Source organism: Lygodium microphyllum, chromosome 17, assembly GCF_053477565.2.
Source record: "Lygodium microphyllum isolate KBCC chromosome 17, Lygodium_microphyllum_v1.1.10, whole genome shotgun sequence".
Classification (NCBI taxonomy): Eukaryota; Viridiplantae; Streptophyta; class Polypodiopsida; order Schizaeales; family Lygodiaceae; genus Lygodium; species Lygodium microphyllum.
In genome coordinates this window covers 66842155-66854780 of record NC_141151.1, presented here as the reverse complement: position 1 = coordinate 66854780, position 12626 = coordinate 66842155, and positions in this window count along the sequence as shown.

Below are 12626 nucleotides of genomic sequence, written 5' to 3'. Positions count from 1 at the left end.
GGAACTAGGCAAGAAATGTGGGGCGATGGCCAAGACAAGCCTTGCTTGCTCTCCAAGAAGCAGCTGAAAGTTACTTGATTAATCTAATGAGGGATTGTCAACTTTTAGCCATTCATGCCCAACGTATCACTCTGAAGCCCATATATATGGTTCTTGTTCATAGAATCTACAACAACAAGGATGCATTTAATCTTAATATCAATAATATGCTTTGAGAAGCTACCTTGTAATTGGATCTATGTTTTTAGCTCAAGTTTGGTTGTAGATTGTAAGGAGCTTAGTTTTGGGTTATCTTTCTAGTAGACCTTTAAGTATTTGATAGCAGTGGCCTGCAAAATGGAGCTAAATTTTGCCTAGCTCTAGTTGTACTTGGTGCGATGCACTATCTACCATGTATTTCATGGTTTCATAATGCCAAATCCGATATGTGATATTCTATTTTGACCATGATTTGCATTGTGCGTATTTTTAAGTTTCCAATTTTGAAAGTAGTTTTGTTGAGGATAAATTCAATGCGCAATCACGCACACATCAATGATCAGTTGTACATGGGCTAATGCACTATATCTTTACTGTATTTAGCAGTTTGGCAACACTATATCCGATATGAAATATTCCATTGGACCCATGACTTTTTTTTGTGAATTTTTAAGTTTCCAATGATTCACGTAGTTTGGTTGACAATACATTAAATATGTAGTTGTGTAAACTCGGTGGTGAGATTTTTTGTTATCAATGAAGTATAATCCAGTTAATGCATTTTCAAAAAATGATTGAACCATCAACTTTATAAATCAAAGTCTAGTGAAACTTCACCCACATGCCGAGCATCATAAAAAATCATGGATATTAAAAAATTGGCCCCATCAAAAGCCTCTGGGGGACACGTGTCCAGAGGCTCGCATCTGGGGCAAGTGCCCCAAAGGCTTTTGATTAGGGATTCAAGGCCCAAACACAAGCCTCCAGAAAGGTGCTCCAGAGGCTTTTGATGGGGACCTTTTTTTTGGATAGTTGATGTGTCCTAAAGGAGTCCATACGTAAAATTTCACATCAATCGAATCAATGGTCATATTTTTCCAAAGCTTGGATACATTAATTCAAGTTTAAGGGTTTTTAAAAATTTTGGCTATAAGTTTAAAGTTTCACCTCATTTTACACATTTCACTTTTGAGTTTTGAGTTTTCTCTCCTAGAAGACATGGCATGCACCAAGCAAGCGGCCAGGAGACACCCCCTAGAAATCCCATGCACAGGCCACCTCTCCTAGCTCCACCACCACCACCACCATGCCAACATCGCAAGCATAGATGGAGGCCAGACACATTGGCTCTTCATGAGATCTGCCATTACCAGAAGACCATGCACCTCTTGATACCAAAGGATCCATTCAAAGCTGGTCGAGAGAGATTATGGATGGCATACTGATTAAGAACAATAGGAGGCACTTCCTAGATGGATCACACTTGCAACAACCCGATCGTTGGACTACCCAGGGCCTCCTTGCACTACAAGAAGCTGTTGAAGCTTTCTCATCGACTTGTTCATAGACTTGGTCTATGCAATAGTGCATGCAAGAAGAGTTACCGTCACCAATAGGGATCTGATAGTGAGGTTCTTCGGGTAATGGAATGATAGTCCTCACAAACATCAACAATGATAGGGGTGTACTACTAAAACATATACGGAATGTAGCTTCTAAAGAGATTTTGTAAAACCCCGATTGTAATGGATCACATGTAAAATGTTATGAATATGAATACCAATTTTTTTGGCACATCTTATTTTTATTTATTCACTTGTTATTTGTTTTATTTATGTCTTTGAGTTATTCTTACATGCATTCGAATGAATACATGTTGCGCATGAACTCGATAAAGCACTACGTATTGAATGTAGTGTATGAATCATATTGCATATAAATCCAAAAAATAAATGTAACATTCAAGTAAAAAACAATAATAAATAACACATATGACAAACTACATTGCACGCAAATCCGACAAACATCGGTTTTCATCAATTCAAGAGAAGATTACATTGGTGATGAGATATCATTTGGCAATAAGTACATCTACTATCTCCTAGACTTCTTTGAGCTGCACTCCCCATGGTCAGTTAATCGTAGGCAGCAACACATTTTGCCTTAGTAGTTCTTGCCTAATAACATTGGGGTCTTGAACACCAACAGCCATGCCATGGGCCACCATGGAAAAAAGTGGCCTAAACCTAGTACTAGACAAAAGTAGAGGAGCTTTGAATGTCGAAGCAACACTACTTTCTCCAAGATGGAGTTTGTCGAGATGGTCTTGAAGGGCCCAGCCTTTGTTAGTGCCCTCAACTTCAGGAAGTTTGTAGCAAAAGCCAGAGAGTATGTCTTTATGAAATACAATAATATCTCTCACAAGTTGGCCGATATACTCCTTCAATGCCGTATCCTGCACCCTTCCTTGGCTACCAAATCGGCCACCTAACTCATCTATATAGACAATGTTCTACATCACACAAGCTCGGTGGCAGACTCATGTATCAAACTCACTATGCATAGAGTGTGCTAAAGATATATACATTGGATTTATGCGCAAATTCACAAGTGGAGCATCTAGGGTATCAGGAACCTTGGGGTAAATTTTTGTCGAGATCGGGCCCCTAGAGAGCCCTGGCTGGAGGCTTGCATTTGGCACCTCAATCTATAGATTCAGGCCCCTGACATGAGCTTCCAGCCAAGGTTGCTCTGGGGGCCTGATTACATATTTAGGCCCCATATGTGAGTCTCCAGCCAGGGCTGCTCTGGGGGCCCGATCCCGATAAAAATTTACCCCAAACTAGATTTTCACATGAATCCAATGACATTACCTTCTTTGTATCATCTATTTGCTATTGTAATGGATCTTCTAGGTCTGCTCCTGCAATTGGGCCACCCTCATCTCTCTGTTGAGAAGGTACTGTGTAGTCAAGTCAAGGACCAAAAAGGATATCTTGCAACCACTCGAACTTCTCATCTAAGATCTCATACTATGGCACGATATCCTCAATTTGCTCTTGGATGCTCACAATGGCAGAGATGTCATCAACACTTGTGCCATCATATCAAGCTGCCTCATCAACATGTGTTGGGGCATCATGTATATCAAAGTATATAAAATCATTAGGTGCATCACACACCATGATACAATATAGTTCTTCTTCTCTTAGCTCCAAAATTTCTAATACATCATGCGTGAGTAGATATTCCACCCCCTCGATGGTGATACCATGGAGAGAAGCAAAGGGTGGTTCATCGATTATCGACGTCTCATCAAGGCAGGGAGGTGGGTGCACAATGGCTTAGCTCTGTGCTGCCTCTACGCTTGAATCAAGTGTGATTTCCTTAGGCTCCCTCTCGAAATACTCTAGTTGTGGCTGAGAGGGTGCGTCAGTATCTTCATCACTATCCTCTTGCACCTCAGTGCACAAAACATATATGGCAAATGTTGCATCGCGCTTGATGATATCCATCATGGCATGGACTTGGGATGAGGTGGGCACTCCTCTGGCATGGAGATGCTGCCCCACATGCACTAGGGTTCTATTTATCACCTTTCATGGCTCGATCCAACATGCATACTATACAAGAAATATATGGGGACCCACCTGAGAGTAGAGTCTAGAATAGAGCAAGTGAGAGGGTTTGCTGCATCACAAAATGATGCCACTATACTAGAGCTAGGGTCTATGGCAGAAAGTGAGCTCTCTAGACTCAAGGTCATGCAAAACCTAGGGTATATCTAGTCTCCTACATGTGTGTAGCGTATGTAGATAATCCATGCGACGAAGGCGGGAGTGCTAGCCATGGCACACAAAGAGAGAAGGAAGGAGAGCACAAGTGTAGGAAGTAGAGAATGAAAATGAAAATGAGTTTGGAGTTATAGCTTTTATGTATCTGGGATAAATAAATGTTATTTTTCAACCCTAAAGCTTCAAATTAAAACTCTTACCTTAGTTTCTTTATTTCAATACTTTAAAGTCACCATTAAAATTACTCATACCGACAAATGCTTCATTCTACATTATTATATCCTCGAATATACTTGGATCGCTAAGTATATTCAAGTCCAACTAGAGAAAATATAGAAAATTTTAAGAAAAGAAATCTAAAAGACCTCCAAAATCCCATTGGATCCAATTTAATATTTAAATTTAAGAAATGAGTAGAAGATATGAGCTAAAATATATCATTATGCAAAGAGAATATTGCATAGATTATAGAACTCCAGCCTTGTCACGTGCCTACTTGTCGGTTCCCTAGTAGCACGTTTTAGTGGTCTATTAGGGAACTATCCTAGATGGTTTCAAACGGCACTTGCAAGAATGCAGAGGGTCTATCGTCTAGGTTTCCCAGAGTCCACCCCGTAACAGAAGGTATCGGCCATCCCCACGAGGATCAACTTGCAAGATGGGTCCTAATTTGACAACTCAAGCTTCATGGAGTGCAACACTTTTTTCTAGCAACTAGTTAGGATTCAGGGAACCTTAACGGAGTTCTGGCACAGCCGCTTCACCTTTCCTCTAAGATAATTATTGATCAAGGTTTTAAGGCCCGACCCTAGGTAATTCAATGCTCGACTCTACCTAATTTCTCCTAATTAATGTTTCATTCAATCTCTTGAAAGAAGCTCCGAGCTTACCGAGACCACCCATCCGTAGGACGGATCTATCAGGGATCTCACCCACCCGCTTCCCACAAACGGTTTTCTTTAGTTTTCTAATTACCTATCACATTAAGTTATGACATATACAAGGAGCTTCATTAATTAACCCATTATCATAGGTTCCTTTACGTAATTTTACGACACAACGTAAAGACAGAGAAAAACAATCTTTTGGAAAAACATATTTATTTATTATTTTGCAAAAGTTATTTATAATGCTTTTCCCCTTCTGCCTATGCAGAAGATAAAACATCCGTTCATCTAAAAATTCCTTTTGTCTGTGCAGGAGAAAGCAAACCCTCCAAGATTTCCGTCCCTTCACTAGTACCGGGGACTCCAGGATCCCATCCTGATTCGCGTGAGGGTCAGGCAGTTCCTAGGAGCGATCGAGAGATTTACGGCTAGATCCCCCTAGCACTCCCACCTCCTCTTGCCTAATGGATTCCTCACCTAGCGACCTCTCCCCATCGGGGCCAGTCGAAAGCTCCTCGTGGTGGTACAAAACAATCTCCCTTGGAGTAGGGTTCCGTATCTAGCCGTGGGTGAGGCATAGCACGATCTTTTCTCTTATTATCCTGATTATATATTTACAATCAGATGTAACTATTACAAGCACAATTAATCATTCTTATGCAACCATCAATACAAGCACAAATAAAAAACGAAACAATAGCAAGTGTTTTTAGCATAGGAAGCAACCCTACCCAATTCTAGGGTTTCTCTTTTAAGGTCCTACCTTATTCTTAGGGTTTCGCTTCCTACTTGCAACTCTTTTTTCCGAATCCACAAGTTATTTCGCGAATCTAAAGTCTATTTTATCCTTATAAAAACTTGGTATTTTTTCCCTAAAAGATAATATGGGCATTTATACCTATGGCAAGCAACTCATGCACTGCCCTGCCCTAACCCACACTTAGCAGGATTTAAAATGCTTTTCCAAGTCTGTTTAGACATTAGAATTTATATCGACAAATTCTTATCAATGTCCAATAACTCTTACAAGCTTTCGATATTTATTTACTTTCTTGATACTGATAGTTTCAGGGTTGTGGAGTATTTCACAATTGGTTTTACTTCAACATCCTCGATATTTTAGGTAAGGTTTTCTTGTTGATTCATATGTGGGTCGACTCATGATATTGACGCTCTCACTAATATAACCATTAATATTAACATTGTGTGTGTTTTTAGGTCAAAAATAATTTTTATTTTATTCTGCTCATACTCTATGGCTTAATTGATGATGTCCGACCATTTGTCGAACTTGCAACATTATCTAGGAAGATCAATTTTCATTTAGCTATGCCATAAATGCAATGCTAATTGTTTTTCTAAAAATTTTATTCTAAGCAATTTAAAAATCATAAGTATAATTTTTCTTTCATATTTCAGACATTGAATTATATATTACTACGCATCTAATTTATGCGCATCTAGTATATATTTTCTTATACAATTTTATGTTGATTTAATGCATTGATTATTTCATGATATTATCTAAATAATTTTCTATAAATTACTATAAGACTCACACGCGTCTATTTATCATTAGAAAAATGAAATAGAGATAGTCACTTTCAAGAAAAGTTTATAAAATATTTCCTTCCCTAACACTCTCTACCTTTTTTTAGTTATTATAATCACACGCGTCATTAACAAAATAACAATAAATATCACGAAATAAACCATAATTACGATATTTTCTTCATGATAGATATATAACCCTTTTTCAAGTGAAAGAGTCTTTTCACAAAATAGTTTATTATTATATTAATACTTAGGCCACTTTCCTAAGCGGCAGTTCATATGCATCTTTTTTAAAATGTGTTTATAATCATTTAAAGCCAAATATAGCGATAAGCTTATAAAACATTATTTTTTTCCAAACTGACAAGATGTTACCTCTATTAAGTTTGTAGTAACTAGGGTTTCGCCAATTTCTACCACGTCATTTTCTCCATTGACTGCGTTTCTTACTTCTTTTGCTTCAAATGGGCTTCTTGAATTTTTGCGACCTCGTGGAGCCATGGATGTCAGGCGAAATTAATGTGGTAGCTCAGGGAGAGTTGGTGGTCGTTTAGAAAAATTTCTCTAGTGTTTTGCTTAGCGATATGGCTATATGGAAGAAAGGCGTAATAGGGGGTAGAGAAAATGGAAATGAGGTAGAATAGGGGTATTTTCTTTCTTCAAGGCTCAGGCTAGAATGGAAAAGAGATGTAAAGAAAATTTTCCATCATCAAGAGGTCTTCCTTCTTGCTTTCTTTGTGAAGGAAAGGGGTTGTATTTATAACCATGAGGGAGACGCATACAATCACTCATTCTTTTGGCTACTTGTCAAGAGCTAAGTAAGCTTGATAAAAAATGTTTTTTGATTGCCTACCTGTTGGATGGTGGCATGGGGATGATTTTAAAATGCTTTCTCTCCCTCCAAGCGTAAAAAACGTCATGATTTTTTACATATTTTTTCAAAAACGTCTTTTTTTCATCAAAACGACTTCATATGGTAGTTTTTGGCCAAGTTACCTCATGACTTATCTAGTTTATAAAGTCAGGCCATACTCTTTGATACTTAACTTACTCAATATCATGCTTGTTCTTGCGCATTCTTTGTCTACCGATTAAGGCTTTTGCGATTTGTCTTGCCGTTGCAAAATCAATGTGATCTTTGATGCATTAAATGGAATTGGGAATGCTAAATCAAATATAATGCAGGAAATATTATGATCAAGTCATCGTAATATATATTTATAAGGTGTATTTGCTTTTTTTTTTTGCTGGGTTCATTGAGGTGTCTTCTCATGTCGGATTGCAGAATTGATTTAATGCAAGATTTGATATTACGTGCGATCACTTATGTGATAACTCAACGAGTAATTTTTAAAACATTTCAAGCTCGAATTTGTTTTATGAAGTGTTATGGCGGAAATATTACATCCTCCCCTCCTTAGAGGAATTGAGATGTCCTCATCTCGAAAAGAATTGGGGAAACTATTTTTCTAGAGCTGTCTCTTCTATCAAGTAGCATCCTCCTCAGGATAGTCTTTCCACTGGATAAGATACTCTCTAATGGTTATGTTTCTAAGAGGTTTCTCTTTTACATCTAGGATCTTATCAGCCTGGAGTTCAAGGGCTCCTTGACTAGACATTACAATTTGCTAGTCATCAAGAATATGATCTTGATTTGCCACATAAGCTTTCAGAAGACTAACGTGAAATACATTGTGGACTTTCACATGATCAGGAAGTTGCAGTTTGTAGGCATTAGCTCCTAGGCATTTGAGAACCTTGTATGGTCCAGAATACCTTGGACTCAACTTTTTGAACTTTCCCAATGTCAGAGAACTCTTATTTGGGCATACACGGATCAAAACCATGTCTCCCTCTTGGAAGATGTGCTCTTGCCATCCTAGATTAGCATAAGCTTTCTAGCGATCTTTGGCAGCTTGCATGTCTCGTCTGATAGTTTTGACTTGATCATCGATATCTTCTAACATTTTCTTAGAAGCCTCAACCTTTAGGGTTGGATCGAAGAAATTCAATGGTGACAAACAATCATGTCCATAAAATGCTTAAAATGGAGTCATTTCAATACTCTGGCAATATGATTCATTGTAGGAAAATTCTACTAAGGGCAAATACTGTATCCACTTTGTTGGTTCTTTGGAACAGTAATCTCTCAGTATATCTTCAATGACCTAATTAACTCGCTCTATTTGACCATGAGTTTGGGGATGGTAAGCTGTGCTAAAGCAAATTTGGGTTCCAATTGCTTCAAATAGGCTTTTCCAGAAATGTGATGTAAACAGAGAGTCACGGTCAGTAACGATTCGTTTAGGCAATCCATGAAGCCTAAAGATTTCTTTCACAAACAATCGTGCAATATCTGAAGCTTTGTAGTTGGTCTTGAGTGAGATAAGATGAGTGACCTTTGTCAACATATCCACAATCACCATGATTGAATTATACCCTCCTTGAACAGAAGATAAGCCAACTACGAAATCCATACTGATGAAGTCCCATTTCATCTGTGGAATGTCAAGTGGCTGGAGCTTACCTGGCATTTTGACACGCTCAACTTTCACCTGCTGGTAACTTAGGCATTCAATAACATATCTGAGTACATCATGCTTTAGTCTTTCCCAGTAGTAACTTTTCCTAACTGCATTAAGAGTTTTTGCATAGCCAGGGTGTCTTGAGAACGGGGAGTCATGGGCTTCCCATAATATCTTCTTTTTCAGCACTTGACTGAGGGGAATGCAGAGCCTTGTTCTGAAATAGACAAGTCCATCATCCACATTGAAATTTTGGTATTTGACTCTGAGCTTAGGATCAGTGTCCTTAACTAGGATTTCTCTAAGCATTAACTGATACTTAGGATCCTTGTCTGCTTCTTCTTTGGCTAGCTCAATGATTAGATTGCTAGGCATCAATATCATGGTAGCTAAAGTCTTTCCTTTAGATGGCTCTTCCATGATAAGTGCATTCAAAAAAGCTTTACGACTTAATGCATCAGCAATTACATTCTCTTTCCCAAGTCTGAACTTGATTTCAAAATCAAATTCTTGCAAGACTTCAATCCACCGACGGTGCCTCATGTTGAGGTCTAGTTGAGTAAAGATCCATTTGAGACTTTTGTAGTCAGTGAGACCAAAGTAAACTTGCTTCCAAGAAGATAGTGTCGCCACAATTTGAGAGCATGGATCACAGCTAATAACTCGAGATCATAGGTGGCGTAATTCGTCTCATGGATTTTCAATTTCCTTGAGGAATAAGCTATTGGATGACCTTGCTGCATAAGCACACAACCTAGTGCAAGAGAACTTGCATCTGTTATGACTTCAAACTCTTGACTTAGGCCAGGTAGCTTTAAAATGGGTGTTGTTACCAAACTTTTCTTGAGCTGCTCAAAACTGGTTTGCTCAATGGGCGTCCACACAATAGCAGTTTGCTTTTTCAGCAAATCAGTGAGAGGTGTGGCTATTAGGGCATAATTTTTTATGAAAATTCTATACCATCCAGTCAGTCCTAAGAAGCTTCTCACTTCCTTAACTGTTGCTGGAGGTTGCAACTCTTGAACATCTCTAACTTTGGCTGGATCTACAGAGATTCCTTCAGTAGATACTATGAATCCGAGATATTCCATCTGTCTTTTGAAAATGGCACACTTCTTTTTCTTTGCATAGAGCTTGTGCATCCTCATGGTGTCCAGTACAATGAGCAATTGCAGCTCATGTTCTTCGTCTCTCTTGAAGTATGTTAGGATGTCATCAAAGAAGACTAGGACAAACTCATCAAGATAAGGTCAAAAAATGTCCTCCATTAATCTATTAAATGTAGCAAGGACATTAGTTAGACCAAAAGACATTACAAGAAATTCAAAATGCCCATATCTGGTATTGAAGGTAGTTTTGGGGATATCTTCTTCCTTGATCCTTGTTTGGTAGTAACCATATCGAAGATCAATCTCTTGGAAAAGATTCTCGCCCCTTGCAGCCTACCAAGTAGCTCGTCTATTCTTGGGATTGGATATTTATTCTTGATTATTACCTGATTTAGACCTTGGTAATCAATGCAAAGGCGGAGAGTTCTGTCCTTTTTCTTTTGAAACAATACTGGGGCTCCCCATGGCGAATTACTAGGTCTGATGTGTCCTTGATCCAGTAACTACTTGAATTGCTCTTTCAGCTCAATTGCTTTAGGGATAGACATTTTATATGGACTCTTAGTAATTGGAGTGGCTCCTAGTTCAATTCTGATCTTGTGATTGACTTCTCTTCGAGGTGTAATTCAGTCAGCTCTTTTGGGAAGATGACATCATATTCCTTCAGCCAATATAGCTCTCCTTTGTCTTGTTTATTCTGCTCAACCTTATTTAATTTTATGAGATACACTAGTTGTCATTTTCTTAACCCTTTTATTATGTGAGATGATTTGGCTAGTTGAACCTTGGGTTTTCCTGCCTCACCTCGGGTCATCACTGTTTCCCCCTTTAGGTTTTGAAAAGTCACCTGGCCTTTTATGCGTTGAATATGTGTGTCATTGGGGATTAACCAGTCCATACCCAATAGACATTCGTAGGCCCCTAAATTCATGATCCTAAATTCCATTTTAGAGAGATTGCTTACCAGGCTAAATGTCACTTTGCAAGTTTGCTAAGTAGACATGATTTCTTTTCCATTAGCAAGTTCCACAAGTAACCTAGATGTAGGTATTGTGTCTATACCTAATTTCTTGGCACACTTTGGTGACATGAAAGAGTGTGTGCTTCCACAATCAATCAAAATTTTAAAGGACTTACCCTCATATTCTGTTGGTATTTGAATCATTGAAAATTGGTAATTTGGGCCTTTCTTATGGAGGGTGGCGTGAAATGATGCCCTCTCCATATCAGCTTCCATAGTTGGGTTTCCCTCTTCTTCAAGACCTCTAAGAACTATAGTAGATGCTTTTCCTTTTGCAATCAAAGCTTGGTTCTGACCTCTGTACTGTCCTGGCAAGGAATTTGACCAAGCTTTGGGCATTGTCTTTTAAAGTGACCTGGCTCATTACAGTGGAAACACCTAGGTACTCCTGAATTACTTCCCGTAAGTATGAAGTTCCCAACTGCATTTGTTTTGGCCCTATTTCCTTGACCAAGTGGAGGTTGACCTTGGGCTCGCTTAACATAGCCCCATGAAGTCCCTTTGTTTTGATTCCAGAGCTTATTATTCCTTGACTTTGATTGAATCTCCTGAATAAGAGGCGTTGCGTGAATCAAAGCATCTTGTAGATTCATTGGGCACATAGATTCAAGGTGTGTGTTCAAAGGAGCATTCGATCCATGACAAAACTTAGACACCTACTAAGCAATAGTCATGGAAGGCGCATATTTAAGCAGTGAGATCAAATTTGAGTAATATGCCTCCAGGCTCATTCCCAGCTATCTTAAGTTAAAGAACTCATTCATTTTTAGCATTCGATAAGCTAGTGGCAAATATCGACCACGCACAGCTTCTTTCAACTTTTCCCATGTGATAGCTGTCTTAGCAAGTCCCTCGTCTTTACAGCACTGTTTCCACTGCAGGCATGCCTCACCAGTTAATTTCAACTTGGCAATCATAGCCTGATTAGCAGTGCTAGTTCCCATGGTAGTAAAGTAGTCCTCCATGGTCTCAATCCCAATCTCTGCCTCAGCTTCAACGTCTTTGCCCTTGCCATCAAATTCCGGTGGCTTAACCTGCTTAAGGAGATACTTCTTCTCTTGAATTTTAGTCGAACTAGCGATAGTTGTATTACCTTGGGTTATCATAAGTTTCACAAATTAGTTTAGTGCTTTAAACTTTTCAGCTTCGTTTCCACATTAACATATCTTACTAGTTTTGTAAAACAATGATGGGCCAAAGAGCACAATATTTTTACAAAATCTAGTCATTGTTATCTTTTATAATAATTAGCCATATGTTATGATTTTTACAAGTAAGGAATATTTATAAATGGTATATGTTTACAAGTAGATATACATCAGCATCGATAGGATAGGCTAGATTCTATGTACAATTTCCAAAATAGGATATCATTATATCCTTCTTTTTCAAGGATGGATATCAGTTACATTCATGTAGAAGAAAGTAGGCCAATTGCTGTTTATGTCCAGAAACCTATATTGTGGAAATGGCAGATCTAGAAAACCATGGATATGGTAATCTCGATACTTGTGACGTCCTTAGATTATAATCCTATTGACTGGGATTACCTTCAATACCTTGTCATAGACATAACAGTCTAGACATATCTGTCGCGACCACTGGTAATCATAAGTGGATTCCTTCTGGACAGACAAAAGATAAATGCCTTAACTACTTTTAAATTTTCCATCCATTCAAGATGTTTTAGATTAGTCTGCATATCGAAGAATCAATCGGCCTCAATGTAACAATAACGCTCATCCTAGAATCTTCTT